At 35.0% G+C, this 15,888-nt stretch overlaps 1 protein-coding gene and 1 non-coding gene across 2 annotated transcripts in view; one reads left to right on the forward strand and one right to left on the reverse strand.

Moving 5' to 3' along the window:
* LRRIQ1 (leucine rich repeats and IQ motif containing 1) overlaps positions 1-15,888 on the reverse strand; it is a 202,657-nt gene that overhangs the window by 29,327 nt on the left and 157,442 nt on the right. The gene's annotated exons all lie outside the window — the stretch shown is intronic.
* Positions 9,078-9,179, forward strand: LOC117998956. The gene has a single exon (XR_004676160.1). It is a non-coding gene; the product is annotated as a U6 spliceosomal RNA (small nuclear RNA).

A 15,888-nucleotide genomic window follows, 5' to 3' on the forward strand; every position in this document is an offset into this window, starting at 1 on the left:
AGAGAGAGCAAATGAGAGCACAAGCAGTGGGGAGAGGCAGAGAGAGAGGGAGAAGCAGGTTCTCCGCTGAGCAGGGAGCCTGATGAGGGACTCGATCCCAGGACCCTGAAAACATGACCTGAGCTGAAGGCAGACACAACCGACTGAGCCACCCAGGTGCGCTATTATTTCTAGTTTTATAAGAAAGTTCCAAACTGTCTTCCAAAGTGGCTGAACATTTTGCACTCCTATCAGCAATGAAAGAGTTCCGTTGCTCCATGTCCTTGTCAGAATTTGGTGTTTTCATCATTCCAGATTTTGGCCATTCTAATAGGTGTAAAGTGGGATCTTGTAATTTGCATTTCCTTGAGGACATAGGATGTGGTACATCTTTTCATATGCTTATTTGCCATCTGTATATTATCTTTGGTGAAGTGTCCTTAAGGTTATTGGCCCATTTTTTAAACTGGGTTATTCATTTTCTTTTTGTTGAGATTTAGGAGTTCTTTGTATATTTTTGATAGTGGCCATTAATTAGATAAATGTTTTGCAAATATTTTCTCCCAGTCTATGGCTTGTCTTCTCATTCTCTTGACATTGTCTTCAGCAGAACACAAATTTTTAATTTTATTGAAGTCCAACTTATCAATTATGTCTCATGCATAGTGCCACTAGTGTTGTCTCTAAAAAGTCATAGCTATGCCCAAGGTCACCTAAATCTAGATTTTCTTCTATGTTATATTCTAGGAGTCTTAGAGTTTTGCATTTTACATTTAGGTCTGTGATCCATTTTCAGTTAAATTTTGTGAGTGGTATAATGTCTGTGTCTAGATTCATTTATTTTTTATTTTTTATTTATTTATTTATTTTTAAAGATTTTATTTATTTATTTGAGAGAGAGAGAATGAGAGAGAGCACATGAGAGGGGGGAGGGTCGGAGGGAGAAGCAGACTCCCTGCAGAGCAGGGAGCCCGATGCGGGACTCGATCCAGGGACTCCAGGATCATGACCTGAGCCGAAGGCAGTCGCTTAACCAACTGAGCCACCCAGGCGCCCCATTTTTTTTTTTTAATATGAGGACATCCACTTTGTTCTTCCACCATTTGTTGAAAAGACAGTCTTTACTCTGTTGTATTATCTTTGCTCCTTCATCAAAGATCAGTTGACCATATTTGTGTGGGTCTATTTCTGGGTTATCTATATTCTTTTCCATTACTTGTTTATTCTTTTGCCAATACCACACTGTAGGTTTCCAGCAAATCTTGAAGTCAAATATTGTCAGTCCTCTAAATTTGTTCTTTTCCTTCAATATTGTGTTGGCTATCCTGGGCATTTTGCCTCTTTATATAAATTTTAGAATCAGTTTGTTAATATCCACAAAATGACTTGCTGGGATTTCATTTAATCTGTAAATCAAGATAAGAAGCACTGAAATCGGGCGCCTGGGTGGCTCAGTTGGTTAAGCGACTGCCTTTGGCTCAGGTCATGATCCTGGAGTCCCGGGATCAAGTCCCACGTCGGGCTCCCTGCTCAGCAGGGAGTCTGCCTCTCTCTCTGACCCTCCCCCTCTCATGCTCTCTATCTCATTCTCTCTCTCAAATAAATAAATAAAATCTTAAAAAAAAAAAAAGAAGCACTGAAATCTTGCTAATATTGAGTTTTTTTATCCAGGAACATAGCACACTTATCAATTATATTGAGTCCTTTGATTTATTTCATCAAAGTTTTGTAGCTTCTCTCATACAGAATTTATACATATTTTGTTAGATTTATACCTAAGCATTTAAGTTGGGGGTGGCAATGTAAATGGTTTTGTGTTTTTAACTTCAAACTTCACTTATTCATTACTCGTATATAGGAAAGTGATTGGCTCTTATATATTAACCCTACATCTGAAGCTTTGCTATAATTGCTTATTAGTTTCAGAAGTTTTCTTGTTGGTTCTTTCAAATTTTCTATATAGATGATCATGTCATCTGGAAAAAAAATTCATTTCTTTCTTCCTATTCTGTATACCTTTTATTTCCTTTTCTTGTGTATTGCATTACTTAGGATTTCCAGTACAAGGTTGAAAAGAAGTGGTCAGAGTCAATATTCCTGTCTTGTGCCTGATCTTAGTGGGAAAACTTTGTATTTCTTACCATTAAGTATGATGTTAACTGTAAGGGTTTTGTAAAAATTCTTTATCAAGTTGAAGAAGTTCCCCTCTTCCTGGTTTATTGAGTTTTTATCATAAATAGGTGGGTTTTGTGAAATGTTTTTTTGCTTCTATAGATATCATGTGATTTTTCTTTTTTAGCCTGTTGATGTGATGGACACACGGATTTTTGTTTTTTTTGTTTTTTTGTTTTTTTTAGGATTCTTTATTTATTTGAGAGAGAGAGAGTATGAGCAGGAGAAGGGGTAGAGGGAGAAGCAGACTCTCCACTGAGCAGGGAGCCCAATGCAGGGCTCGATCCTAAGACCCCAGGATCATGACCTGACCAAAGGCAGACACTTAACTGACTGAGCCACCCAGGTGCCCCATGATTTTTGAATGTTTAACCAGCTCTACATATATGGGGTAAGTCCCAATTGGTCATTAGATAATGTGTAATGTGTATAATTTTCTTTATAAATTGTTGGATTTGATTTGCTAATATTTTATTGAGGATTTTCTGTATCACATTATTGAAAATCCGTAGTTTTCTTTTCTTGTATAGTCTTTGTTTGTCTTTAGTATGAGGTTAATTCTGGCCTTACAGATGAATTAGAAAGTATCCCTTCTGCTTCTATCCTTTGAAAGAGATTATAGAGAATTTGTATAATTTCTTTCCTAAATGTTTGATAGAATTCACCAGGAACCCTTCTAGGCCTGGTACTTTCTTTTGGAAGGTGATTAATTTTTGATTCAATTTTATTTAATAGATATAGGCTTGTTCAGCTTGTCTTTTTCTTATGCAAGTTTTAGCAAATTGTGTCCCAAAGAATTGGTCCATTTCATCTAAGTAATCATATTTATGGGCATAGAATTATTCATAGCATACCTTTATTATATTTTTTACTCTCCATATAATCAATCAGTAGTAATGTTCCCTCTTTTATTTCTGATATTAGTAATTTGTGTCCTCTTTTTTTTTTTTTTTTTCTTATTTAGCCTGGCCAGAGGCTTATTAACCTTATTGATCTTTTCAAAGGACCAGCTTTTGGTTTCACTGATACTCTCTATTGAATTCCCATTTACAATTTTGTTGATTTCTTCTCTAATTCTTTTTTTTTTCTTCTGCTTACTTTTGATTTAATTTACTCTACTTTTCCAAGTTCCTTAAGGTAGAAACTTAGACGATGGATTTTACATCTTTCTTCTTTTCTAATGTATGCACTCTTTGTTACAAATTTCCCTCTAAGCACTGTTTTTGCTGCATCCCACACATTTTATAAGTGGTATTTTCATTAATTTCCATTAAGTAAAAAATAGTTTTTTTAATTTCGCCTAGTTTAGTAATGCTTTCATTTCTCCCTAAAGGCTGTTTTTTCTTACATTAATATAAGGATGCCAGCTTTCTTTTGGTTAGTGTTTTTGTGGTCTATTTTTCCCATCATTTTGCTTTCAAACTTATTGCACCTTTAGAATTTAAGTTTGGCTTTTGAATTTTAAAAAATCTAGAAGCAATTGTTATCTGCTAAGTTATTTAACTATTTACTGTAATGTAAGTCCTGGTATATTTGAGTTTGTATACACACACATTTAAGTATGTATATATAAGATATATGTGTGTGTATCTTATTTTCTTATTTTGTGTTTTCTATTTGCCTGAATACACTATGTTCTTTTTTTTTTTTTAAGAGGGAGAAAGGTGGGGGAAGGGCAGAGGGAGAGGGAGAGAGAGAATCTTAAGCAGGCTCCACTGCCAGAGTGGAACCTGATGTGGGGCTTGATCTCATGACCCTGAGATCATGACCTGAGCCAAAATCAAAATTCAGATGTTTAACCAACTGAGCTATCCAGGCACCCCTGAATATACTATGTTCTTTTTCTTTACTTTCTTGGCTTCATTTTGGATTGAGTCCTTCTTTTATTTTATTGTTCTGTTTTGCTTTTTCCCACTAGTGTGGAAATAACATTGTTTGTATATATTCATTTTAGTTTTTATCCTGGAAATCATAATATATATGGTTAACATAATCTAAAATTAACAAATTTTTCCTTCCTCCTAGGGAATTTAAGAATCATAGAATATTTTAACTCAACTTAGCTCCATTTTGACTTATATGTAAATTTTATCTGATTTGACTTGTGACATTTAATTTCACTTGTGACATTTAATTTCACAAGATGTGATTATTGCTAGTCATACTGTCAATTTATGTTTGATTTTACCAACATATTTCCTATTTCTTATTTTTTTCTATCTTCTTGGCACATGGATTTTTCATCTGGGATTTTCTTGAGAAAAGGACTGTTCCTTTAAATAAGTTTCTTTAATAAGTGTCTATTAATAGCAAACTCAGTTTTTGTTAATATGAAAATGTCTATGGTGAGGTCAGCTGGGAAGATGGCAGAGTAAGAGGACCCTAAGCTCACTACTTCCCATGGATACAACTAGATAACAACCATAATTAGCATAAATAACCCAGAAAATGACCCAAAGGCTGGCAGAACAAACTCCAAAACTAAAGGCAGGGAAGAGGCCACATCAAAGAAGGAAAGAAGAATGAAGGCACAAGGAGAATGAAACAGACTATGGATGTCCAGTTTAGGGAGGGAGCTGGTGGCACAGAGAAGGGTAGAAAACAGAGTCACACCAGGGAGCCCACAAACAGGAAGGACAAATTTCCATAATACTTGCCTTTGAAAGTGAAAGGGGTTGAATTTTGAGAGTTCTTAAAACCAGTGGGACTTAAAGCCTGGAATTTTAAAAATCATTGGGCTTGGCTCTGGGAGAGTGCAGACAGCCTTAGGAAGTGGAGCCACCACACTTAAAAAGACAGTATGACAAACAGCCGATGCAGTTACAGTGTAGACCCAGCATTTGAAAAACACCAGGGGCAGATGGGAGGGAGAGTGATCTGCTCATCTCAAACTGTAGCCCAGAAAGACAGCAATCATGGGGAGACCTCTCCAGGAACAAAGGAGCTGGCAGGTGCCATTCCCTTCCCCTCCCCTCCAGCATAAACAACAGTCACTTGCAGAAAACAGCATGGTGCCAACACTCAATTTTTGTGTGCACCAAGCCCTGTGCTTAAGTGGATCTGCCCTTCCCAGTCATTCTCTCTTCAGTCCCAGTGCCGCAGGTCCCATCTTCAGAAGACTGGTGCAAACCTTGTTAACACCACATATCCTGATCCACATGTTGTGCAGGACTCAGTTCCAGAGGTGGCAGGGGCAGATCGTAGGCAGACCACCACACACCTTGCTGGCCATAAGACGTAAAAAGAGCCTCTGCAGACCACTGACTTGAAGGAAAAAGAGGCCAAGACTCAATAGCAGAGCATATGTAACACACAAAGGAGACACTCCCTGCAGCACCAGGACCTGGGGAACAGGACCTCTTCTTCATAAGGGTATTATCAATAAGAGCAAGAGAAGTAGCTGACTTTCCTAACACATAGAAACAGACACAGAAAGTCAGACAAAATGAGGAGACAGGGAAACATCTTCCAAATGAAAGAAGAGGTCCAAATCACAGCAAGAGACCAAAGCAAAACAGATATAAATAGTATGCCTAATAGAGAATTTAAGGTAATGATCATAAAGATACTCACTGTGCTGGAGAGAAAAGTGGAGGGCATCAGTGAGACCCTTAACATAGAGATACAAAAAAAAAGAACCAATCAGAGATGAAAAGCATGATAAATGAAATTAAAAATACACTTGATGAAATAAATAGCAGGCTAGATAAAGGGAGGAATGAATTAATGACCTGGAAGACAGAGTAATGGAAAGTAACAAAGCTGAGCAAAGGAGAGGAAAGAGAATTATGCAAATTGAGAATAGTTTCAGGGAACTCAGTGACTCCATCAAGTGTAATAACATCCACATTGTTGGGATCTCAGCAGAAGAAGAGAAAGATAAGGGAGTAGAAAATTTATTTGAAGAAATAATAGGTGAAAATTTTCACTAATCTGGGAAAGGAAACATATCCAGTTCCTGGAGGCACAGAGATCCCCCAGAAATTCAACCTAAGGAGGTCCACACCAAGACACATAGTAATTAAAATGGCAAAAAGTAGTGATAAAGAACAAATTTTAAAAGCAGCAAGAGAAAAGGAGTCAGTTACCTATAAGGGGAAACCCCATGAGGTGCTAAGATTTTTCAGCAGAAACTGCAGGCCAGAAAGGAGTGACATGATATATTCAAAGTGCTGAAAGCGAAAAGTCTGCAGCCAAGAATACTCTATCCAGCAAGATTATCATTCAGAATAGAAGGAGCGATAAAGATTTTCTTACACATACAAAAACTAAAGGAGTTCAGGACCACTAACAAGAAATGTTAAAGGGGACTTTGAATAGAAAGGAAGACCGTAGTGAGAGTATGAAAAAGAAAAAAATACAAAAGCAGGAAAAATAAATATTTCTTTCAAAATCAGTCATGGGATTCATAAAATAAAAGGATGTAAAATATGATACCATATACCTAAAATATTGGTGAGGGAGAGGAATAAAGAATGGGTTAAACTTAAGCAATCATCAACTTATATAGACTGCTATATGAAAGATGTTATATGCAAACCTAATGGTAACCACAAATTAAAAACCAGTAATAGATATGCAAAGAATAAAGAGAGAGGAATTTAAGTATATCGCTAAAGAAAGCCAACAAACCATGAAAGAGAGCAAGAGAAGAAAGGAAACAGAGAAAATCTATAGAAACAACCACAAAAAAGTAACAAAATGGCAATAAATACATATCTATCAATAATTACTTTGAATGTAAATGGAAAAAATGCTCCATTCAAAAGACATAAGGTGATGGATTGGGAAAAAATTGACCCATCTGTATACTGCTTATAAGAAACTCATTCAGACTGAAAGACACCTACAGATTGAAAATGAGGGGATGGAGAAACATTTATCATGCAAATGGATGCCAAAATAAAGCCGGTGTAGCAATACTTACATTGGACAAAATGGACTTTAAAACAAAGACTGTAGGGTGCCTGGGTGGCTCAGTTGGTTAAGCGACTGCCTTCGGCTCAGGTCATGATCCTGGAGTCCCGGGATCGAGTCCCGCATCAGGCTCCCTGCTCGGCAGGGAGTCTGCTTCTCCCTCTGACCCTCCCCCCTCTCATGTGCTCTCTCTCATTCTCTCTCTCTCTCTCAAATAAATAAATGAAATCTTTAAAATAAATAAATAAATAAATAAATAAATAAAACAAAGACTGTAATAAGAGACAAAAGGACACTATATAATAATAAAGGGGGCAATCCAACAAGAGGATATAACAAAGGTAAATATTTATGCACCCACCATGGGAGCACCCAGATACATGAAATAGTTACTAACAAACATAAAAAAATAATCGATAGTAATACAATAATACCAAGGGACTTTAACACCCACTTACATTGATGGACAGATCAACCAAGTAGAAAATCAACAAGGAAACAGTGTCTCTGAATGATACACTGGACCAGATAGATTTGACAGACATATTCAGAACATTCCATCCTAAATCAGTAGAATACACATTTTTTCAAGTGCACAAGGAACATTCTCCAGAACAGATCACATATTAGGCCAAAAACATGTCTCAACAAAGTCAAAAAATTGAAGTCATACCATGCATCTTTCCTGACCACAATGATATGAAACTAGAAATGAACCACAAGAAAAAATCTGGAAAGAGCACAAATACATGGAGGCTAAATAACATGCTACTAAAAAATGAATGGGTCAACCAAGAAATCAAAGAAATAAAAAATTACATGAAAACAAATGAAAATGAAAACACAACAGTCCAAAATCTTTGGGATGCAGCAAAAGTGGTTCTAAGTGGGAAGTTTATAGCAAAACAAGCCTACCTCAGGAAGCAAGAAAAATCTCAAATAAAAAACCTAACCTTACACCTAAAAGAACTAGAAGAAGAACAACAAACAAAACCCAACCCAGCAAAAGGAAATAATCAAGATTAGATCAGGAATAAATGATATAGCAACTAAAAACAAACAAACAAAAAAACAATAGAACAGTCAGTGAAACAAGGAGCTGATTCTTTGAAAAGATCAACAAAATTGATAAACCTCTAGCCAGACTCATCAGAAAGAAAGAAAAAAAGAGAGGACCCAAATAATCAAAATTACCAATGAAAGATAAGAAATAGCAACCAAGACCACAGAAATACAAACAATTGTAACAGAATATTATTAAAACCTATATGACAACAAATTGGACAACCTAGAAGAAATGGATAAATTCCTAGAAACATATAACTTACCAAAACTAAAGCAGGACGAAATACAAAATTTGAACAGCCCAATAACTAGCAATGAAATTGAATCAGTAATCAAAAACTTCCCAACAAACAAAAATCCAGGACCAGATGGCTTCACAGGCAAATTCTACCAAACATTTAAAGTAGCTAATACCCATTCTTCTCAAACTATCCAAAAAAATAGAAGAGGAAAGAAAACCTCCAAATTCTGTGAGGTCTCTATCATCCTGATACCAAAACCAAATAAAGACACTACAGGCCAATATCTCTCATGAATATAGATGCAGAAATCCTCAATAAAATATTATCAAACCAAATCCAACAATACACAAAAAAAATTATACATCACAATCAAGTAGTATTTATTCCCAGGATGCAAGGGTGGTTCAATAGTCACAAATCAATGTGATATGTCACATCAATAAGAGAAAGAATAAAAACCATATGATCACACATTGCTACTTTATCTGTTTATTAGGGACAGGGAACTTTAGTTTTAGATCTTATATGATGAGAATAGACAATAATCTTTGCAGTAAACACACATCTTACTTAGGGTTTTCTAAATCCCACAGTCAGCAATTGCAGGATAAATTAAATATATAGAAAATCATTTGCTGAATATCAGCTATAAGGTGAAATATAGTCTCTTAAAAGAATTCAGTTCTAAATGTTATATTAATAGTGCTTCGGCAGCACATATACTAAAATTGGAATGATACAGAGATTAGCATGGTCCCCACACAAGGATGACACTAAATGCTGTATTAATAATTCACAGATACTGATTTTAACAATAGCCAAATGTGATTTGACATAAACCACAGCTGTGCCATTTTGCCTTACTAATGGATGTGCCCCCTCCCCAAATTATTTGGTAAAATAAGATTCTGTAAATCAAGCATTTTTTTATTCTTATCAGTTTTTGGACAGAAGTAAGGTATAAAGTCCTAAGCCCTAAATTAATAAATTTTTTGTTATATTATTATTTCAGAGTTCTCATTTCCTCTAAACTATCTTTATTATCTGTAGTTTTTAGCACTTCTAATTTCTCTGTCCCAACAGAGATTTATAGACCAACAGTTAGTAGACACCCTCTGGGTTAACTCTTAACCCCTCCTTTCTGGGTCTTCCCCCTTTCCTCCATGCACAAATTGTAAAGAGACTCCCAGTGGGCATGTTTACTAAAAGGTCACAGTTGATGGGATCATGGATGGGAAGCATATTTGCCAAAAAGGGTCACATAAGGTAACCCAATCTGTTGGTCTGGGGGAATGGGTAGAGCTGATTGAATTGATTCATTCTGTTGCTCTGATGGCTGGAGCATTAACATTTAAATTTGGAATTGTTGAGAATAGTATTTTTGACCCTGTGGCCTGGGAAGCAGAGAGCCGGTCAATAGTGAGAGGGAAGAGTAAAGCCAGAGACAAGTGAGAAAGAAATCCTGAGGGTATACAAGGCTCTAACTCTCTTGCTTCCTGAAGTTCAATTGCAGCTCTATTAACCCTCCCCCCATTTTTAATTATGCTAGTTCAAAAAGGCTACCATAATTGCAGTCCCAAAATTCCTAGATTTGTATTATTAGGGAGACAATGTATATATCTCTGATATTCAGTTATCTGTGATTTCTAGCACCTGAATTTCTGCTCTGCAAAAATTAATATTTAAGTATAGTTATAGAGACCTGTAGTAGAAGAGTATAAAATTTTCATCCCTCAGATTACTGCTGATGTAATGAAGCTCCACTTAGATATGTTGAGTATTTGTTTGAAGAGATCAAATCTGTAACCCACCCAATAACATTCTAGACCCCTGACCATGTGTCAGGCTTTCTTCTAAATATGTTAGATGAATTATCTCAGTTAATCCTCACAACCACTCAGTGAAGTAGGTACAGTTATAACCAGGGATGAAAAGGGAGGCCACAGCAAGAGTTTAGTGAGTTGCTCACAGGTAGTAATGCTGGGTCAGGCACTCAAACCTGGTGGTCTGACCAAGGCGTTTTTGTTTTTTGGATTTTTTTGGACCAGTAAATTTCTCCCATTTATGCATTTAATTATTTTTAACTGAAGTATAGTTGACATATAATATTATATTAGTTTCTGATGCATAACATAGTAATTTGACAATTACATGCATTATAATATGCTCACCATAATAAGTGTAGTTACCACCTGTCACCATACAAAGTTCTTACAATCTTATTGACTATATTCCCTATGCCGTACTTTACATCCTCATGATTTTTTATTGTATAACTGGAAATTTGTACCTATTAATCCCTTTCACCTATTTTATGTATCCTCCTCTGGCAACCATTAGTTTGTTCTCTGTATTTATGAGTCTGTTTCTGTTTTATTTTGTTTATTTGTTTATTCATTTGTTTGTTGTCTCAGTTCATATATAATGAAATCATATAGTATTTGTCTTTCTCTGTCTGACTTATTTCACTTGGCATAATGCCTTTTCGGTCCATCCATGTTGTTACGAATGGCAAGATTTCATTGTTTTTTATGACTGAGTAATATTACATTGTATATGTATATACCATAACTTCTTTATACATTCATCTATCAGTGGACGCTTGGGTTGCTTCTATACCTTGGCTATTATAAATAATGCTACAGTAAACATCAGGGTACATATATATATAAAAAACTCCATATGATCATTTCAATAGAGGCAGAAAAAAACATTCAACAAAGTACAACATCCATTCATGATAAAAATGCTTTGCAAAGTAGGCCTAGAGGGAACAAATCTCAACACAATAAAAGCCTTATATGAAAAACCCACAGCCAACACCATACTCTATGGTGAAAAACTGAGAGCTTTTCCTCTAAGGTCAGGAACAAGACAAGTTTGTCCTCTCTCACCACTTTCATTCAACATATGCTCATGGATTGGCATAACAAATATTGTTAAAATGTCTACACTACCCAAAGCAATCTACACAATTATTGCAATCCTTTCAAAAATACCAATAACATTTTTCACAGGACTAGAAAAAACAATCCTAAAATTTGTATGGAACCATAAAAGACCTCAAATAGCCAAAGCAATCTTGAAAAATAAAACTGGAGGCATCACAATTTCACAGTTAGTTATATTATAAAGCAGTAGTAATTAAAACAGTATAGTACTGGCACAAAAATTGACACATCGATCAATAGAACAGAATAGAGAGCCCAGAAGTAAAGCCATGGTTATATGGTCAATTAATCTTTGACAAAGGAGGAATGAATATACAATGGGAAAAAGACAGTCTCTTCAACAAATGGTGTTGGGAACTGAACAGCCACATGCAAAAGAACGAAACTGGACCACTTTGACTATACACAAAAATAAACTCAAAATGGATTAAAGGGTTAAATGAGAGACCTGAAACAATAAAAATCCTTGAAGAGAGCACAGGCAGTAATCTCTTTGACATCAGCCATAGCAAGATTTTTTAGATAGGTCTCCAAAGGCAAGGGAAATGAAAGCAAAAATAAACTATTGGGACTACAACAAAATAAAAAGTTTCTGCACAGCAAAGGAAACAATAAAACCAAAAGGCAACCTACTAAATGGGAGATGATATTTGCAAGTGACATACCTGATAAAGTGATAGTATCCAAAATATAGAAAGAACTGATACAACTCAACACTCCAAAACCAAATAATCCAATTAAAAATGGGCAGAAGACCTGAACTGACATTTCTTCAAAGAAGATATACAGATGGCCAACAGAAACATGAAAAGATGCTCAACATTACTTATCATCAGGGAAATACACATCAAAACTACAATGCAGTATCACTTCACACTTGTCAGAATGACTAAAATAAAAAACACAAGAGAAAAGAAGTGTTGAAGAGGTGGAGAAAAAGGAAGCTTCTTGCACTGTTGGTGGGAATGCAAACTGGTGCAGCCATTATGGAAAACAATAGGGAGGTACTTCAAAAAATTAAAAATAGAACCACCATATGATCCAGGAATCAATCACACTACTGGGTATTTACCCCCCAAATTCAAAAACACTAAATCAAAGGGACACATGCACCCCTATGTTTATTGCAGCATTATTTACAATAGCCAAACTATGGAAGCATCCCAAGTGTCTGTCAATAGATGAATGAATAAAGAAAATGTTGTATATACATACAATGAAATATTATTCAGCTATAGAAAAGAATGAAATCTTGCCATTTGCAACAACATGGATACAGCTAGAGAGGATAATACTAAATGAAATAAGCCCATCAGAGAAAGACAAATACCATTTGATCTCACTCATACATGTAATTTAAGAAACAAAACAAATGAGCAAAGGGAAAAAAGAGAGAGAGACAAACCAAGAAACAGACTCAACTATAGAGAACAAACTGATGGTTACCAGAGGGGTGGTTGGTGGGGGGATGAGGGAAATAGGGAATGGGGATTAAAGAACATACTTATGATGAAAAAAATAAAATGAAAAATAAGTAAAAATATACAATCGTGATTGAAAACAAAAAACAAAAAAAAAATAAACTCGTACCTCAAAAAAAAAAAGTCTGTATTTCGTTCTTATTCTGGTGAATTTCAGTTTGACAGTAACTTTCATTCATACAACTTTCAGATCATTAAAGATATCCTACTCTCTTCTACCTTCTCTTGTTGGTTTTAAGACATCAGCTGTCATTCTAACTACAACTTCATTGATACTATGTGTCCTCTTTTTCTAAGATTTTTTTGTTTTCTGTTGTATAAAGTTTTACTCTGAGGAGTAGCTCTGGATTATTTTTTAATTTATCCTGCTTATGATTCAATTTCTTGAATCTGTTGATGATGTTTGTTATCCAGTTCAGAACATTTTTCAGTCATTATCTTACTGGATATGGCCATTGCCTCATTCTATCTTGCCTATCCTCCAGATTTCTATTTAGACATAATTAAACCTTCTCTAACTTTATATATTTTTATTTCCTATTTTTCTTTATCTATTGGCTTCTCTGCACTAGATTCTAGATAACGTTTTCACATAAAATTTTCAAGTTCATTATTTCTTCAGCTTTGTCAGATCTGCAGGTAAACCCGTATTATATACCTTAATTTCAATTATTTTATTTTTCATTTCTAAAATTTATATTCAGTTTTCTCAAATCTGCTCTCGTTGCAGATATTTCCAAGATAGCTTCTATTGCTTAAAGTAAGCATATTTATCTTATAATCAGTGTCTAACAAATATTAATACAAATTATTTGTCCTTTTTCGTGATGTCTATTTTTCTATTGGTTTGACACATAGTGCCTTATTTTATTATAAATAAAAATATATTTTTCCAGAGATGATATGATTTCAATTCTGTCAGCTATGTAGAGGTACTATCAGATTGCCATCATGTTACAATAAGTTCACATGTAAGATTGTTCTTAAATTATATTCTGAATTTATGTTTGTTTCAGAAAAAAATTTATCTACCCCTCTTTATTTTCCCACATGGAAGTTCTATACCATTTGTTAGCCCTCTAATTCTTTCACTTTTTCTGTCCAAATTTATTTCTCTATTCCAATATCATAAAACTCATATAATGCTTCTTTGTCCAAAAGTGTTTCTGCACTTTAAGTTTTAACAATTTTTTATCTTTTGCTTTCTATGCACTCGCTGTAAGCATCTTTCCTAAAGTCAAGGTATCATTTACAACTAAAGGATTCTCAGTCTATATACAAGAAATACTAACCATAGTTGGCTTTCAATATATTTCACTAAGTTGGAAAAATAGGTTATTAAAATACTGCTTAGGGGAGCCTGGGTGGCTCAGTCATTAAGCGTCTGCCTTCCACTCAGGTCATGATCCCAGAGTCCTGGGATCAAACCCCGCATTGGGTTCCCTGATCAGCGGGGAGCCTGCTTCTCCCTCTTCTACTCCCCCTGCTTGTGTTCCCTCTCTCACTGTGTCTCTCTCTGTCAAATAAATAAATAAAATCTTTAAAAAATAATAAAATAAAACAAAATAAATGATGCAAATTAATATAGCTTGGTGTGGTGGAGAGATAATTGAATTACAAATTACAAACCACTTCAAATCTTAGTTTCATCAATTGTAAAGTGGGAATAATACATGTCTTGCCAATCTGTGAGGCAAACTTATGAAATCATTTATGTACTGTAAATAAGAAACTTCTATCACTTCTTGTTTCTGGTGGATGCAAACCTTAGAAATGGCAATTTTGATTTTTGAGCCAAGGTTTGCATGATTTCAAGACTTTTTTCTCTCTCTGTAATAGAAAATTGCATGTTTCCTGGGATAAGGTTTATTTGTGCTAATTCACATATCACCTCTCTTAAAATCATAGCTGCATCCAGGCACATTTGACACACTGTTACAGTCCTAAAATATTTTAAGTTAGTGTTTCTTAAAACTATAGTTGATAAGCAGTAAGTACACACTCATGGTTACTGACAGCATTCCGCAACACAAATCAATCAAGAAGATGGGATAAAGTTCGCAAATCCTTTCTTTCTTCAATTGAGAAATTAAAATTTTTCTACGTCAAGAACTCTGAGGGTTGTGAGATTTGATCATATTCTCAGGTAGAAGGCTAGCCTGGCACTGTTTTATGAATGTTGGCAGAAGACACAAGACTCCTGGGCCAGGGACAAAGGGCTTTATTATTCAGAGCATAGCAAGCAACATGAGTATCGGCATATTTGTGGTAGTTCCCTTTGCCCCTTAATTTCAACAAGCGTGAAATGAAGAGAGTCCAGGTAGATACTAAGCTCAAGGTAGGTTTGTGTCACAGCTGAAGCATCCTAAATTTAGAGAGCTAAGTATCTTATAATGGGTTACAAATCAGCTGTTTTTGTACTGATGAGAAAACATTACCTCTGTTACACTGGACATCAAGCAAATCAGCCTTTTGCTTCAGGGGGGATACCATCTTTATCTTGTAAGGCTGTTCGGTCTATAAATATTTTTTTAAAAGATGGTCTGGAAAAAAAGGGTAGTTACTGCCACACTTCCAGAACATTTAGAAATGCCAGAGAATTGTCTCATGACACTACCACTGGTCAATTTTGAATGTGAAGCCAGTAAAACCTCTCCTTTCCTTCTATTAGAATTCAGACTAAAGTACCCCCATAGAAATAGTTAATCTAACCAAATATAGTATATCTTATTAATGTCTATGATTTTGTGTTCAACTTGTAAATTTTTTTCTCTCTATAAAATTGTTTTCCTAATTTGAAAAACAAATAACTAAGCCAAACCATTTACATTTAAATTTTAAAAGGAGAAAACAAAAAAGGAAAAGAAAAAAAAATCAACAAGTTCTAACATCTTCAGGTCAAAATATGCTGTTTTATCATTTTTTTGGAGCACAGAAACATAAGTAGCTAAAAATTATTTGAGATTTTCAGTGAACATAGATAAGAAGTTTGCTTCAAATAATCATAAATTTACTTATTCTCCAAATGTGTGAAAAAGCTATTATTCAGAAACCATTTCCCATAATAAAAGTACAGCATTA

Source organism: Mirounga leonina, unplaced genomic scaffold, assembly GCF_011800145.1.
Source record: "Mirounga leonina isolate KUSES-001 unplaced genomic scaffold, KU_Mleo_1.0 Mir_418, whole genome shotgun sequence".
In the NCBI taxonomy this organism is placed as follows: Eukaryota; Metazoa; Chordata; class Mammalia; order Carnivora; family Phocidae; genus Mirounga; species Mirounga leonina.